At 37.0% G+C, this 18388-nt stretch overlaps 1 long non-coding RNA gene across 1 annotated transcript in view; it reads right to left on the bottom strand.

Moving 5' to 3' along the window:
* LOC140713078 (uncharacterized) overlaps positions 1-18388 on the bottom strand; it is a 230729-nt gene that overhangs the window by 197012 nt on the left and 15329 nt on the right. The window contains exon 3 of the long non-coding RNA XR_012094937.1: positions 13959-14056. This is a non-coding gene — a long non-coding RNA (uncharacterized lncRNA). The remainder of the gene's footprint in view (positions 1-13958; positions 14057-18388) is intronic.

Here is an 18388-nt window from a genome sequence, read left to right as displayed (position 1 = left end):
ACCTCTAAAATGTAATCATTAAGAAAGATGATTCCCGTATGTCCCAGTCTTTGTGAGAAGGTAGGAGCCTAAATTCAGTGGATTTCTTGCTCCAATTTGCAAAATTACCTCCAGTTACGAAGATATGAGAAAGTTTACTTTTCCTTTGAATAAGGCCAATTAGCAAACACAGATGGCCGACAATTTCCCTGATCCTAGCTCTTTAAAATAGCCTTGAATTAAGTCTTCCTTCCCTACTTAATATTGGCTGGTGTAATTTTTGTTTCAACAACATGTATTATCTATATTTTGTGATACTAAATAATATCTAAGTTGTATCAAATAATAACTGATACAATAATATCAAATACAATAATTTGATATTGTACTATAATTTGATATTATTGTATCAAATAATAAATTATTAATATCAAATAAATAAACCTGGCATTAAAAAAATAACAAAAGAAAATTTTTAAAAAAGAAAAGCACATAATGGACTAAGTAAGATCATGGTGGAAAGTAAAAATAGTCACATTTCAGTGCATCTTTGGGTAACGTAATGGAATGTGGGGAGCAGCTACAGCATGGATTTTTAGCAAAATGCCCTTTTAATTCTAATAAATATTTTCTTTTCAAAAACATCCTATTTACCCTGGTAACTTTAGGGGTCCTGAACAACAGAAGATATTTCCACTAATACACCAAAATTTGACATGTAGGAAAAGGAACTCTGATCTACTACCCCAACCCCAAACATACAAAAACACATACAACAAAAACAATAATAAAAAGAGAACAGGAGGGGAAATAAAACATAATTGAAGATATAAGAAATTATAGAACAGTTGAATTAATAAACATAAGTTTTAATACTTTTAATCAATGTAAATATTACAAAATCATTAAGTATATAAAAGGAAAAGCACAAACATAAAATTAAAAATAATAAACATAATAATATATAGAAAGTCAAGCAAAATATCTCTATGTCTCTGTCAATTTCAAACATAGTTTTATACACTAAAAAGTCTTGATAAAACAATATAAAGTATCAACATTGACTGAAGATGTGGACAATCTCAGTAGATTAATTATTTAGTAGAAAAATGAAAATATTCTATAAAGTCTGTTCCCTCTGCCTTCAAAATACCTAAAATGGGCAGATTTAGTTATGCTTTCTTTCAAACATTGGCAAAAGCAAATGATACCCTTGTTCTACAAGCTTTTCCAGAAAACATGACTTTGAGAATTCAAGAAGAGTTCAACATAGGAAAACGTGACAAATAAAGTAAAAATCCTCAATAGATTGAATAAGAAGTTTTGTAATACTGTCTTAAAAAACATTCATTGAATCATTGCATTGAATCAAAAGCTTCTCTAAACAGAGAAGAGAATATGAAAAACTGTAATACACACTCTAGCCTCTCAAACATGGAGAAGAAGACATATAAACATAAAATAATAACATTATAATTCAAAATAATAAATGATTAAGTGCCAGTATGATTCATATAAAACATACATGTAATAGCAGAAACAGAGATGATTATACATCAAAAGGTGATTTGGGCTGCATCATTTGACACTTTTCCATAAGAGTCAAAACATTCATATTGCCTACCCTAATAATCCACTGGTGGAAAAAGGTATTGCACTTTATGCCTACAAAGCATTGCTGTACATGCATACAGGGAGCCTTGTAGCATAATATAAACAACGCAAAAATAGAGCAGAACATTTTAAGAGCCTGCCTCACTGACCCAGACAATGTTGAAAATTAAGCAATAAGTGTGTCTTTGCTAATTCCAGCCCTGTTACCTGCTACTTTGTCAATATTGGTGTTTAGTGTCCAAGAAAATCCTCTCAGATATCCAATTCTCCATTGGTTGTTTACATGTTAGTCTAAATTTTGTCACTATGCAAATATTCCCTGAGGTTTAGTTCTGCTTATGAAATAAGATATTTTGTCTTTTATTAAAGCAGCATTAACATCAGAAATTAGACAGCAGACACATTTTGGGGAATATTTAGAGGCGGTAAGAGAATAGACATTTCTCTCCTTACGCGCATGGTAAATGGCCTCTTTCTCTCCTGCCTGGGAAAGAAGACACAGGGCTTAGTAGTAACAGTTTAGACTCTTAGGCCAGATGGCTTAGGTTCAAATTCTAACTCCACCATTGATTAGCTGTGTGACCTTGGATATTCTTAACATCTTAATGTCTGAGTTTCCTCATCTGAAAAATGTGATAAATAATAGTTTTGGCAATATAATTTACATCTCAGTCCTGTGACGGTTCAATGAAGTAAAATGCCTAGAACTGTTCTCGGCAGATACTAATCCCTTACAAAGAAGTAACAGTAATCCTAGTGATATCACCAGTAATGCTAGTTCACACATATTGTTCACACACACAGTATGATTAACAGTAGTAATCTCCCACCCCCAATGCACTCTTCAAAATATTCATTGACATCCTACATGTGGTTCTAATATGATGTGATCAAATTTTACTGTGGGCTTTAGGGCTTTCTTGCTGCCCACACAACAGCATTCTAATTGCTGTACAATAATTGTTCCTCTTAAAATGCTCTTTGAGAAGCATTTTGACATGCCTCCATAGTTACCTGAGCATTTAATTAATACACACTGATGGGGTGGTTCTATCCTGAGTAAGAGCTTCATTGCATCACGTGGTGCCAGGAAACACCAAGATAACTTCATCCTGTTGCACTAGATCAGCAGCCCTGGGTGCTGGAGAAGCACTATTCTTTTACAGAACTATGTTTCTTCACATGCTGTGATCTGGCCTCAGAATAAAAAGCCCCCAAGCCTGCCTCTTCTAATTTGATGTTACCACATGGTAGAGAAGATGGATCACAAAGGCAGCATAAAATGTTTGAGTTGAGGGCAGCCAGCTGTTTAGAGCTACTTATCTGCTTCCGGAAGATAGACTATGGAGCTGCCCTCTCTTTTTCCTCACTTACATAAAACTTGATGAGATATTAACATTTAAATTACAGCACTCTTTATTTTTATTCTGTTCTAGAAGCTTTGAAATGCATTCAACTGTTTCAAAATGCCTCCTGGGGAAGCTTAATAATACCTCCAGCAATTTTTTGTGGTCTTTATCAACCTGGGTACCTTCTGTCACTCCCCAAGTCCACAGAAGAGAATTTGATGATTGCTGAAGCCCTAGGCTTTTGTTTGTCTAAATATCCCTAACATGTCTAATCTTCCAGGTACTTCAGTCTGACAACTTGGACCAAATGAAAGGTAAAATATTAGCTGCCCTCCTCTTATGAATTCCATGGACACTTAGGCCCTCACCTAAACCTCGTTTTCTTCCTGCTGATGGGTCTGGAATGTGAGCATGAGATGCACTTTTAATTAGCAAGTTGAAGAGGATGAAGCTACCCTGTCACTGGGCCTCTTAACAGTGATTGGAGAATACTGTTTTCTACCAAGAAAATCCTCCTGCTCCTGCACGCCACCATTATGCCCGCCTTCGGCCCTGCATGCCCTGCCCTCTCTAACTCTTCTTTTAAAATCCAGATCAAATTTTGCCTCTTTTCTGCAGCTTTTTTCTAACACTTCTTCCCCTCTACCTTCTGAATTCTCAAAGAATGAATGACTCCCTTTTTTCTTCTCAAAGAATTATATTTATAACTAACATAGATTTATTAGCTTGGATCTATTTCTGCCTTATCTTTTAGTCTGTGAAGACACAAGTACAGTTGTCCCTCAGTATCCACAAAATATTCACTCCAGGACACCCTATGGATATCAAAATTTGCAGATGCTGAACTCCCTTCTACAAAATGGCATGGTATTTGAATATAACCTATGAACAACTTCCTGTATACTTTAAATCATATCTAGGTTACTTATAATAGCTAATTAATGTAAATGGTATGTAAATGGCTGTTATACTATGTTCTTTTCTTTATTAGTGTTATTTTTTATTGTTTTTAAAAATATTTCTGACTCATGCTTGGTCAAATCTGCAAATGTGGAATCTACAGATGTGGAGGCAGAATTAAAATGAACTAAAATAATAAAGTGAAATGAAAATTAAAGTGAACTAAAATAAATGGAGTTTAAAAATACTGAAAATGTCCTTCTAGTTTTCACCACATGAGAAAAAAGCTCACCTGAATACATCACCAAAGCACTGATTTAGTTACATTACAATAATAACAGTGATTGACCAAGATTCAAGTCTGCTATAGGTATGGAGTAAGTGCTTCTTAAATAATTACTTTATCCTTAAAATGACTGTGATAGTTTCAAATGATCCTTCACAGGCAAAATTAGAGGACATCAGCAAAGTGGTTGACTAGAAGCTTCTAGTACTTTTCCCTCACACACACACACACACAAAATAACAAATAAAAACCTACATTTTGATCAACATAACTAAAGGAGAGCTCCAAAGAACAGCAAAAAAGTAGCAAAAATCTACTGAAGCCTAGACCCAGGCTGGCCACATAGGAAAGGGAAGAAAACACTTTGCCTCTGCCACCCCATCTGCCCAGTTGGGATCAGCTTGGAACCAGGAGGGACTCTTTCCTACAGATAAAAAGGTAAGCAAGATAATCCCAATAGCCCCCATCACCACTGCGGACACCTTTAGTTTTTGCTAGCAAAAATGCCCGCAGTCCTCACAGGCTCCAAGCCCAGCTGAGGAAGCTCCCCAGAATCCACACCCTGAGATACCCCAGAGAAGAAGCCAATGTACTGCCCTGTCCCTCCAAGGCCTGTGTCACTACTGTGATGTGCCATCTTGGAACTGGAACATCCTGCTTCAGGAGTAGCCACTGCCCTCCATCCCTGAGGCTTTGCTGCCATTGTGACATGCCTACTCTGTAGCTTGCCAACCCCTAGCAAAGCCACTGCTATTTCCTGCCCCACTGGGGCCACGCTATCACAGAGCTGCTCCATCCCCCCCATTCTAGTTGCCGATGCAGCCCTTTCCTTACAGATTAACTGAAGTGGTGTCCTGTCCCCTGGGATCTTCAGGCCTCCCATACACCAGAGAAAAACTTATGCACCTGGTACTGCAGTCAAGACAGTGCCCTCCTTCTTGGGGTTCCCAGGCTTCCAGCATACCAAAGTAGTAAAACCTCTTCTCCCAGAACCATGGATGAGGCAGCATCTTGTCATCTGGGGGCTTCAACCCCCTGGCACACTAGAGTAGCTGTACCCCTTAGTGCCACAGCTGATGAGGTGTACCATATCCCAAGGGTCTGGAGGATATGCTGACCCATGCAGCCACACTCTCTGGGGCTGATCAGAAATAGTGCCTTGCATCCCAGGGAATGAGAGCCTTGGCTGTGCTGTGCCACCAGATCCTCCAGGCTGAACAGCCACAGTATCCTGCCTATTTACAGTTTGACTAGCCCCCCTTGCAGTCTGAGCTGCTGAGATGCCCTACTTCCCTGGAGAAGGCAGTCATTGGTGTGCTGCTTCCCTCACACCAGAGCTCAAGCCACAGTGATGCCTTGACATTCCTGGGTCCTTGCTGCTACTGCACCTGGCCTCATAGACCCTGGGCCACTGCTATATCCTACCACCCCAAGATCCATAGTTACCATTGTGAAATATGTCATCACCTGGAGCACTAGCTGCTATGCCCTGGTTTGGGTTCTAAATAGCAACTAAGCCCTGCTCCACAAAGCCTGAGCCTCCAGAACATACATTCTTCCTCAGAGCTGGGACAAGGCTTTACCCTGCCTTCCAGGGTCAGAACCACACCTACATCTCAGACCCCTGGGCCCTAACTGCTTGGGTTTGCTCAGAGCAATAGACCACAGCTTAGTGGGAGAACTACATCCATTTCTGTCTTGGAAAGTGAAACTGTACCTTAAATCCTAGATGCTACAACAGTTTCACAAGACCCTGAGCCCAGAAACCCAACTGTATAGCTGCTCAGAGCACCTATGACCTGAATCCTTTTGCCACTGCAGCCTTTTGTGGGTTGTGTCAGACTCGACACCAGGAAAAATTCCCTCAGTTAATATACTTTGCTATAGGGAAGGCAAGAACAGGAGGATCCCTAAATTCCTTGCTTTGATAACCTACACAGCTACTACCATTGCCACAAATTCTTGCAGCTCAGACAACTGAGACATTCACAATTATCACTGACATTGATTATAACCAAAGAAGCTACATGGAGAGTATACCATTGTGCCCACACAGAACCAGAGCCACTGTACACTGACCAATTGGCACGCTCAGGTCCACAGGCCTATCTGCAGGTGGAAGTCTTCCTCTATGAAAGTCACTTTATAAAATTTGGAAGAAGTGCCAACACTGTGAGATACCCATGCAGAAACACAAAAAATATGAAAAAGTAAGGAAACATGACACTACTAAAGGCACACAATAGCTCTTCAGTAACTAACCACAAATAAACGGAAATTTATAAATTGCCCTCCCACCCCAACAATTTAATGTAATTCTTAAGGGAACTGAGTGAGATACAAGAAAATACAGATAGATAATTTGATGAAACCAGAAAATAATTTGATATCTGAATGAGATATTCAATGAAGAGATAGAAACCATAATAGAGAACCAAACAGAAATCTTGGAGATGAAGAATTCAGTCAATGAAATGAAAAATATCATAGAGAGCTTTGACAGCAGACTAGATCAGACTAGATCATAGAAATAATCTGCAAACTCAAAGATTGGTCTTTTGACATGACTCAATGAGAAAAGAAATGAAAAAGAGTGAAGATGGCTTATGAGAAGTATGGGCAGCTTTAAGAGAACATTTTCATTATTAAAACTCAAGAAGAAGAAAAGATAGAGAAAGGAACAAAAAGCTTATTTAATAAAATAATTGCTGTAAACTTCCTAAGTTTTTGGAGAGATGTGGATATCCAGATCCATTAATCTCAAAGGTTCCCCAAAAGATATGACTCATAGAGGTACTCTCCAAATAATATTATAATTAAACTTGAAAAGCTAAAGACAAAGAGGGAATTTTTAAAGCAGCAAGTCACCTATGAAGGAATCCACAATAGACTATCAGCAGATTTCTCAGTAGAAACCCTGTAGGCTAGAAGAAATTAGGATGATATGTTCAAAGTACCGAAAAAACAACAACCAAAAAAAAAAAAAAAAAAAAAAAACCCACGAGTCAAGAATACTATACCCAGCAAAGCTTTCCATCTAAAATGAATTATAAAGTCTTCCCCAGACAAACAAAAGCTAAAGGAATTTATCACCAATAGACCTGACCTACAAAAAATACTTAAGGGACCTTTTCAGGTAGAAATGAAAGGATGGTAATTATTCTCATGAACACATATGAAAGTGTAAAACTCACTAGTAGAGGTAAATACATAGTCAAATCCAGAATACTCCAATACTATAATGGTTATGTATAAATCATAGATATCTCTAGTATGAAGGTGGAAAGTTAAAATGGTCATACATAATTAAAGCTATAATAAGTTTTGAAGGAATGCACAATGTAAAACAATGTAAATTGTGACATCATAAACATAAATTGTGAAGGAAGGGTAAAAAGTTTACAGTTTTGCATACGATAGAAGTTAATTATCAACTTAAAATTGTTGATTATAACTATAGGATGTTTTATATATGTCTCATGGCAACCACAAAACAAAAAACTACAGCCAATATACAAACTATAAAAATAAAGGAATCAAAACTTGGCACTACAGAAAATTTTCAAATCACAAAGGTAGACAAAAGAGGAAGAAATAACCAGAAAAGAAATAATAAAATGGCAGTACTAAGTCCTTACCTATCAATAATAACCTTGAATGTAATTAGATTAAATTATCCAATCAAGACAGTGGCTGAATGCATAAAGAAAAAGATTCAATCATAAGCTACCTACAAGAGACTCACTTAAGCTTTTAGGACACAACTAGGCTGAAAGTGAAGGGTTGTAAAAAGATGAAAATGGTAATCAAAAGAATCCATGAAAATGGTAATCAGAAGAGAGTGGGGTGATTATACAGATGATCCTTGACTTACAATGGGGTTACATTTCAATAAATGTATTATAAGTTGAAAATGTCATTAAGTCAAAAATGCATTTTGTACACATAACCTACAGAACATCGTCATTTAGCCTAACCACATCTTAAACGTGCTCAGAACACTTACAGAAACCTAGACACAGATAGGCGTTTTGTAGGCATGATGGAATGTGAAAACACAAAGCAAAATATCAAAAAAACTAAACTGGTAACACAGTATATTGTAGAGTATCAGTGTATTTCTATTCATGATTATGTGCCTGACTGGGGGCTGGAGTTCATTGCCAGTGCCCAGAATTGCCAGAGAATATCATGCACCATATTGGTATCCCAGGAAAACATCAAAACTAAAAATTTTATGTGTGGATTATACTGAATGCATATTACTTTCTTATCACTGTAAATTCAAACAATTGTAAATCAATACACTGTAAGTGAGCGACTATCTTTATTGCATGATCTCATTTACATATGGACTCTAAAACAAATTTGAAATATACAGAGATAGAAAACAAAATATTTGTTACTAGAGGCAGGGTGAAGAATGGAGAAAAATGGAGAGATTAAGGTCAAAGAATACCAAGTAACAGATATCTATATGTGTCCCATAACATCATGTTATATACCTTAAATATACACAATAAGAAAGTAACAGCTAGCATTTATTATTACTTGTGCTAGGCACAAGTAGGGTGCTTGTCACAACCCTATGTAAATTAAGTATTATTTGCCTATTGTAAAATGACGAAAGTAAGGCTCAGGAAAGTTAAATAACATACATGAAATTATGAGGTTAATAAATTGTATTAGTCAAGGTTTCCCAGAAAAATGAAACCAATAGGATACATTAATATATCTATATCCATCTCTATATTGAGAGAAATAATGGGACAGAGACACACTCAGATTGTTTTAAGAAATTGGCTTCTGTGATTATGGGGCTGGCAAGTCCAAAATCCATAGGCAAATTGACAGCCTGGAAAATTAGTTAACAGTTGATGTTGAGGTTTTGAGTATAATTCTTCAGGGTAGTAGGCTGGAAACTCAGGCAGAGTTTCTGTGTTCAGTCTTGAGGACAGTTCTTTTTTTTTTTCTGGGAAATTTCAGTCTTTGCTTTTAAGGCCTTCAACTGATTGGATAGGATCCATCCACATTATAAAGAGTAATCTGCTTTACTCCAGGTCTACTGACTTAAATGCAAATCACATCTGAAAATATTTTCCCAGCAACATCTAGACTAGTGTTTGACTAAACAGCAGGGTATCCTAGCCCAGCAAAACTGACACATAAATTTAACCATCACACAAGTGGTAAAGAATTCTAAATCCAGTCAGAAGCCTACATTCTCTGTCCATATCTAGATGTTGGTCCAGTCTCCCATGGACTTTGCCATTATTTGTTTTCTCTTGCTAAGCTACATCCCCTGAGGGCTCTGTTTATGGTCACTGCAAAATCTTTGACTTTTTAACTTATTGGGCATACTGTCTTCCTACTTTTGTTCTCTTCTATTATTTTATTTACTTGAGTCTGACATGTCTCATTCCCAATGCATTGGCCAGTCATCTTCAATTCTATACTGTTGGTCACAGAGAAAAGCAGTAGATAACAGAACATAAGTGGAGAGCTCAGAGATCTAAGAACTAAAATGTAAGCTGGAGTAAAATTCACTTGTGTCACTTTCAGTAGTGTTGTGTTTATGTTCCCAAGGAGAATGCTGTTAAGATGAAGATGGTGATCGTGTTACTTAGTATTACAGAGGTAAGCTATTTTGTGGCAGTGAATAAACCTTAAGTCCTTTTGGAATGTGCAGAACAGATGTTAAAAAATCAAGTGAGGTCATAATTGAAAGTCCCTCAAAAATTATAAAAATGCTTTAAAAAGGTTGGTTATTTAAACACCTAATATGGTTCTTCATTGAATTTTTCACCTTTCTTCTGTTAGATAGGAACATTACCTATCCCCATCTACAAAGGAGTTACTTTGGGGAAGGAACTTCTTCTTATATGTTTAGTGTAATAAGTAAAAGCTCAGATTTTGAGGGCCTGAACTTGAAACCCAATTTGGTCTTTGGGCAAAGCAGGTATCTTCTCTTTCCCTAGGTCTCTTTGTTCTTATTTTTTAAATGGACATAAAATAATAAGTGCCTGGCATGCTTTAGTACTATTATTATTCTAGTTATCCCATTCACTAGGACTTGCTCTGTTAATATTAACATCTACATTTTAGATTGATTCTATTAACATGGTTTAAACTGCTTTGATCTTTATAACAAAGCATCCACAGTTAACAAAGACCCTATCAAAATCAACCTTTGGGAGCATGAAAACCTGAGAAATGTGAGTCTTTAAAGGCTACTTACAGATTGGAAATCAAAGTAATTAATTCTCAAAATTATTGAGAAAGAGTAAGAAAATATAGACTCAATAGGGCAGGAATGGTTCTTTCCAATATTGCCTAATGATAGAGCAAACCTATCTGAGTTCTCTGGCTTGTCTCTGCATTTAAGATAATGGGTTTTGAAATTCAAATGCAAATTTAACAGTTAAATCTGCTCAGATAAAGTACTTCTTGATACATTGCTGGATGTATTATCCTTCAGGCTAATAAATAATTAGCACTATTTTTGTAATATTTTTGAAGTGGTGATTTGTACATTTTTATTAAGAGAAATAATTCACGTATCATAAAATTCACCCATTTACAGTGTGCAATTAAATGGATTTTAGTATTTTTGACAGACTCATGCAACTATCACTCCTAATTTCATTACCCCAAAAAGAAACCCCAGACCTATTAGCAGTCATTCTCCATTCTCCTCCCTTGCACCCCAATCCTATGCAATCACTAACCTAATTTCTGTCTCTAAGGACTTGCCTATTCTAGTAGAAATTTTATATGAATGAAACCATACAATATACCATCTTTTTGACTGAATTCTTTATCTTAATATATTTTGTTTTCAAGGTTAATCCATGTTGTGCATCATTCCTTGTTATCAATGAATAACAATCACTATATGGATATAACACCTTTTGTTTGTTCCTTGGATGGAAAATAGAGTTGTTTCTACTGTTTGGCTATTATAAACAATGCTGCTATGGTAATTTGTGTACCATTTTTTTTGTGTATGTGTGGATATGTTTTAATTTCTCCTGGATACCTATAAGTAGGATTTATATGCATTTTAAACCAGTGTTAAGATGATTATCGAATTATTTTTGTAAATGAGTAAACACAAAGAGATTCCTGCTTCATGGAAAAATTAGAGCAGAAAGAGAAGTGTCTTACATTTAGATAGGTTATAAGATGTTTTCAAATAGTTACCTCAAATACTGGAAATTGTTCTGAATGAGGAAGCAAAGGTGCACTTTTTCCCATTTCACAGATAAGAAAATGGACCACTCTGAGAAACCTGGCTTAAATCTCGCATCAGGCAAATGGGAAAGGAAAGGAGAAAAACCCTTATTTCCACATTCTTTACAAAATTACCTGGTTCTTTAGTAGGGGATTATTATGTTTTTATACCTATAGAAATTTTTAAAAGTAATAAAGATATCTTTATAAAATCTGGCTAATTACAAAGCAAATTCATTTTTCTTATTTAATGGATAAATGCAGAAATTAAGATACTTTATTTAATCTATAAGTCTGTTATTCCTTTACTTTCACTATGATATGTATATGTGTGTATGTATATGTATATGTATATCTATGTCTGTGTATATGTACACATACCCATTGGAAAAAAAATATAAATATATATTCCTACATATCTGGTCCTTTGACCTTTCCCTTTTTTCCTAATCTTTCTATACTTTGATACTTGGACTGCTAAGTAATTTTGAATAAAATTACAAAATAGAATGCCACTGTACCACTTTCAGGCCTTCCACCTCAACTGGGCTCTCAGAATGATTCAGCAAATAGTTTTTTATGCTTTTGGTTGATCTTTACCCTGAGGATATTTAAGTTATCAGAAGCAATGGGCACATCGCATCTGATGTCTCCATCTGGATATCAAACCTTTTAGTGCAAGCATTGCTTCATGTGCCTTTCCCCTCTAATGTCCACTAGAGTGACTTGCACATTGAGGGTACTCAGTAGATATTTGCTGATTAAGATTATTATGACACACTAATATCCAGCACATGATTTAAAGTAACTATGACCAAACTATTAGCAAGCAGGCCTTTGAATACACTTTTTCAGGCAATAATATAACAGGGACAATGTTCGATTATATGTGTCAGGAAGTTGATAGAATCACCAAAATATTTATATATTTTATTGTTATACAAACCTTGATCACGGCTGAACATTTTATAGTAATTAATTTTGGTACTAGCCAGTAAAAAGAACCTTACTACCTTAATTTTCAAATTTGGAGGAGTTAGCTACATTCACACCTAACCTACCAGTGGATCTGATCCTGGTGTTTTCCCCATTGAAGTCCAAAAGGATCTGATGATTCATGGCCCAATTTAGTTTACACTTTTATTAATGATTTTTATTAGAGGGTACTAGGTAAACAAATAAATACCTAACTTTGACCTTTAATTTTACTTTGATAATGGTGAACATGTGCTTTAAAAAATTTTTTTTTTGAGACAGGGTCTCACTCACATCACTCCGGCTGCAGTGCAGTAGTCTGATCACGGCTCACTGCAGCCTCGACCTCTCAGGCTCAAGTGATTCTCCCACCTCAGTCTCCCCAGTAGTTGTGACTATAGGTGTACACCACCAATTTTTTTTTTTTTTTTGTAGAGATGGGATTTCGCCATGCTGCTCAGGCTGGTTTCAAATTCTTGAGCTAAAGCAATTCTGTTCACCTTGGCCTTCCAAAGTGCTGGGATTACAGGCATGAGCCACCATGCCCAGCCCAACATGTAAGTTTTTGAAAATGTGTCCAATACAAGACAAATGTGCTAAGAGCTATAAGTGAGAAGGGTAGGTATAATCATTGCTCTGACTTTTCTCTCTCTTCAGAGTTAGAGTCATTCATATCCTTTATATTTGTTCTGGAAAATTAGTTAAATATAAGATGAGACAAACGTGAGAATGGGTAGAAAGAAAGGAGGAAACAAGTCTGACCTACTGTTTTATTTCTCACTACCTTGTTTTACTCATGGCCAAACATGTTATCCTTAAGACAGTGACTAAATCATAACAGACACATTTCAATCACCAGTCCTAATCCACCTATATGCAGCTTTAGTTATTCATTTATATATATCTTTAAGGGATTAATTTTATATGTCAAGTTCTATTGTATGCAGAAGCAATAATGTTGAGGGCCTCTCTAGGATGGCTTCAACAGAAATAATAAATATATACAGAGTAATAAACATGTTGCTCTTGAACCAGACACATATTTTGATGAGTTACAATTAGCAATTATCTTGGCAAGACAGAATTTTTACTGTAGAATGTTTTCTGTTGAAAACACAAGCTTTCTTCAAAGTCACTCAGTGTAGATATCATGTGCAACTGATAATAAGTAAGTTAATTGGTCCATTGTTAGCTTCCTAATAAGCCTTTAGATTAAAAAACCCATAAATACAAGGTACTGCTTCCACAGTCCTAAAAATAAAAATAAAGCCATTTTCTTATGACATCACATAATTAAATGGTTGGATATTGTAATTCCCAGGCATCTTCATGTTCCATGGCAGTAAGAATTGGAAAATTCAAAGCAACCATGCATCCATTGTAACAACAACAACAACAACAAAAAACAAAACAGAGGCATTTTAATAATGATATATGAAAATGAATTATAATTTGTATAGTGAGAAATAGATAGCCAATAATATATGACTGTATTACAAGAGTATTTTAACAGTAGTCAGCTTAATTCACTGCATGGAAGACATAAGCAGTTTTACTTTCCTACTACTTACTTAAAATTTATTATTTGCCTGGAAAGCACTGATTTACTATCACCAACTTACTTGTATTTCAAAGGTCCCCAACTTGGCAAGCTCGTGGCCTTATCTTGACAGCCCTGCTATGTCCACATGTTCTTTTAGTTGACACAAAAGAGTTCAACCTGAAAGCATACAACCCGAGTTTATTATTCACAAAACCAGATTTCTGCTACTGCAGCACTACACATTTCATCAGCTATTTGGAGTAGCATGGTCTTTGGGGTGTCTTCTCTTAAATGCTGTCAGGAAAAGAATCTTGAGACACAGCTCAGTGCTGCTGACATGTCACACTGTTTATGTGACCAGGGGAGCTTCTGTTTCTGTTGGAGGTAACAGGGGTTTGCTAGTCAATAATTGGATGAGAAGATAGAGGCTTCTTTACACAGAGAAAAGAAACTAACATGACTACCTGTTGCCTGTGCCTCATTAGCTCTGTACATGCAAAAGAAGCATCAATTCATTAGCTCAGCTGGGTTGAAATTTCTGATGACGACTAGGCATAAATAAGTAAGAAAATAAAAGGAAACAGGATAGACAAGGGCATGGGGTGGGAGGAGGGGGAAACCCATGTTTTCCAAAAGGGAAGAAAGAAAGGTGGTATGCTTGATGGTTTCAGGACCAGCTGACCTTGGCATTTGTTCTGTTTGGCTGACATAACAAAATAATATAGACTGGTGGCCTCAACGATAGACATTTACTTCTCAAAGTTCTGGGGCTGGAAGTCCAAGATCAAGGTTTCAGCAGCTTCAGTTCCTGGTGAGGGTTCTCTTCTCCTGGCTTGCAGAAGCCACTCTTGCTATATCTTCTTATGATCTTTCCTCAGTATGTGACCTCATAAAAGGAGATTTCTTTTCCTTTTTTTCTACTAAACCACTAATTTTATCATGAGGGCATCACCCCCATGACCTAATCTAACCCTAATTTTCTCCCAAAGGTCCTATCTTCAAATATCATCATACCAGAAATTAGAGCTTTAACATATGCATTACGGGGAGGACATGATTCAGTTCATAACAGCCTTTAAGGCCTGAAGTCTTTTCTTGGTGAAGTGATTATGTTGGGTGCTGGATGCAGAAAGGAGATTCAGGATCAGAGCTGGGCATGGAGAAGGGTCAGGGCTGCCTGTTATCTACAGAGCCTGGAGCCAAGAGAGATGCAAAAGGCAACTAGGGACCAAGGGCAAAATCAAGAGCCAATCCCAACATACAAAGAAAGAATACTCCAAAGGGGTTATTCTCAGAGGAAGGAAAATTGAAGTCACCAAAGCTGAGCAAGTAGGTGTAGAAGAGATGTTTAAGAGGCAGCACCTCATAGGAGCTCCTGAAGAGTTGCAGTATGCAACTCTGGGAGTAGTGGGAGGGAGAGGCTAAGAAGAACAAAGAACACATAAATATATAAAGAGAAAATTGATTAGTGGCTTCCAAAGAGATCCTGGCTTCTATAAAGACCTTAGAGTTCAATCATTTGCATATGCATAAAATATCTAGGAAGACACCTAGAAATTAGGAAGACTGGTTGTCTCCGAGGAGGGGAGGTAAGTGACAGTGGCTTTGGGCTGGCGGGAAACTTTTCACTATGCTCTCTTGTGTATTTTTTTAAATTCTGAGCTATAGAACTGTAACAAAGGAAAAAGTAATATCACTTAAAATTATATGTTATTACTATTGTTATTATTATTTGAGCCCAGGCTGGAGTGCAGTGGAATGATCTTGGCTCGCTGCAACCTCCACCTCCCAGGTTCAAGTGATTCTCCCACCTGAGCCTCTCTAGTAGCTGGAACTACAGGCATGCACCATCACACCTGGCTACTTTTTTGTATTTTTAGTAGAGACTAGGTTTCACCATATTGGCCAGGCTGGTCTCGAACTCCTGACCTCAAGTGATCTGCCCACCTTAACCTCCCAGTGCTGGGATTACAGCCACTAGCTATCACTTGAAATTTTAAAAGGGAATAAATAAAGTAAAATGTAAAACTCAAAAAGAACTAGAGAGAGAGAGAGAGAGAGAGAACATTAAGAAGAAATGTAAAATTTTCTTCATAAGTGCTTCCCAGCAACTATGGGCCCCCTCTGCTATTTTCATCATGGAACTCCTGCTACTGAATTAGGAAAGGAAGCTGTAAAATTATATCAATGTCCCTATTCTGCTTTAAGTAAAAGCATCTTTATTTTTACCATGATCATGCCTCAAAAATTGGGCTCATATTCATATGAGAATTTTATATAAACAGGCTTCTTCTTGTCACTCAGTAGAATACTTGATTACTCACAATAAATCACTATCATTATTATCATAAAATACCTCTAAATTTCTAACTGATACATCTTTACTAAATGCTTAAAGCACACCAAATTCTGAAAGCCACTATGTACATAGCCCAACCCAGACAGCACATAACGCAGGTACACACAGCATAATATTAGGATAATAACCGGTATAAGCCAAAGAGTGAACATATACTGAGTAGAGAAGTTAAGTAGAGAAGATTTAAACATGGCAAATATTGGAAGCATCATAAAAATTCACCTCTCATCAGTTGCTAGGAAAAGGTTGCTTGGGGAAGATAACTCGCTGTTGAGCAATTACAGAGAAGAGAGGAAATGCCAGGCATGTAACAGCCGAGAAGAACATTCAGAGATGAGTGAGATAATTGGGTAAAGGCAGACTAAATAAATGTTCCAGGGAAAATGACTGTCCACAGGCTGAAGAGTGGGAAGAGAGTCAGCCTCACAGACACTTGGGAGAAGAGGCTGGAGGATGGGCAGGATATAATAGCACATCATGTTCAAAATGCTAAACTGTACAGTTCTCATGGCAAATGGCAGGACCAAAAAAACACATTGGCAAGCAGCCTGAGAATGAATGAGGAGCCAGGGGAAAACAGTGCCTCAATTGAAAAAAGGGGGTTAGTAGTGCCAACGCTGCACAGGATGCAAGAAAAATAAGGACCTAGAAGAAGTCCTTTTTTATTTAGCTACAACATGGTGATTGGAGACCTGAAGAGCAGAATCGGGACAGGGTGTGGCAAGAGCAGTCTTCTGCAATTTTCAAGATGAATGTGGGTTGCAGATGTGGGGACACTGAGTGCAGACAAATCTTAAAAGCAAGACTGGAAAAGAAATGAGGAATAGAAATGGCTAAAAATGTCAGACAATTTGTTTTATTTTCCATAGGAGAGAGGCTCAGACACATGGAAATGAAGACTAGTAGCAAGGGAGAGGTTTATGTTATAGTGGGTTAGCAAAGACTAATGCAGTAACATGGCTGAGCATGAAGGCCATGAGTGCAAGAGTGTGAATCAGCAGTAGCAAGCAGGACAGTAACTTCCACAGAAAACGGAGAGAAGGCTAAGTTTTAGCTCCTCCTAGGGCCCCTACCTCAGGAGTAGTGCCTTAAGTCAGGAGGTGGTTTTATAGTTATGCATGTGTAGCATCTCTAGTAGCATAGCAGCGACACTGGGGAGCTCTGCAGAGGGATTAGCAGGTGGCAGAGGGTTAGGAATGGCCTCCAAGGCACCAGCAGGGGCACTTGAGTATGAGACCCAGGCAGGTGCTTAAGGACATTTCAGTCTAATGCACCATAGCAGTGGTGTTTAGAATCAACCATGTAGAGCTTGCGTTTCTTATCTATAACATGATGGTAATAATGCCAATTTTTTTCACAGGTTTTTCAATGAAGATTAAATGATATAGTGATTGTAATATGCTTAGCACAGTGTGTGGAAAATTGCTAGCTTTAGACAAGAGTCTTAACTCTTTCCATTCTCAACACCTCGGACCAAGCAAGTGTACGATCACCATAATGCAAAATGTACAGTATTTGCATAAAGTCTAGTGTGGTTCCATAGGTAAATGCACTAAGGTGATTATGACAGTTATTTGACCTAAAGACTATGAGTGACAGTGAATGTAAATTCCAATGCTGTCAGCTTGAATCAATACATATCAGGAGCAATGATCCATTTACTTCTGGGTAATGAGAGAAAGTTACGATGTTGTGAATATATTATGGCTTCTTGGATTTTTTATTGCTTTTCCTGTGCATTAATACAATAACAAGAAGCATGAATCATTTGCTTCTAGACTGCAAGAAGCAGCAAACTAGGTGCTGATTATTTTGTGTCAGAAAATCATTTCTGAAAGAAAAACAACCAGGATGGGACTGTGGCATTTACTGACAAGTGCTTTATATTTGCAGCTATTCATATTAGGTGATTTGTCTCTGGAATAATTTGGTTCCTGTTTGGGAAGAACACATGTTAGAAACGCAGTGTACAAAGTCAGTCAAATGTGAGCACTGAAAACAAATTTTACAAAGGAGAATCGTGCATTATTTCAACCAACATTTTTTTGTGCCTACTATGTACCAAGCTTTGTACTAGGTTTTGGAGTACAACATTCTTATCACACATTCTCTGTGAAGACATTTATGTTACAGTGGCAGACAAAGCAATA

Source organism: Chlorocebus sabaeus, chromosome 12, assembly GCF_047675955.1.
Source record: "Chlorocebus sabaeus isolate Y175 chromosome 12, mChlSab1.0.hap1, whole genome shotgun sequence".
In the NCBI taxonomy this organism is placed as follows: Eukaryota; Metazoa; Chordata; class Mammalia; order Primates; family Cercopithecidae; genus Chlorocebus; species Chlorocebus sabaeus.
Note: the sequence above shows the minus strand (reverse complement) of the source record. Positions and strands in the feature narration are given on the sequence as shown.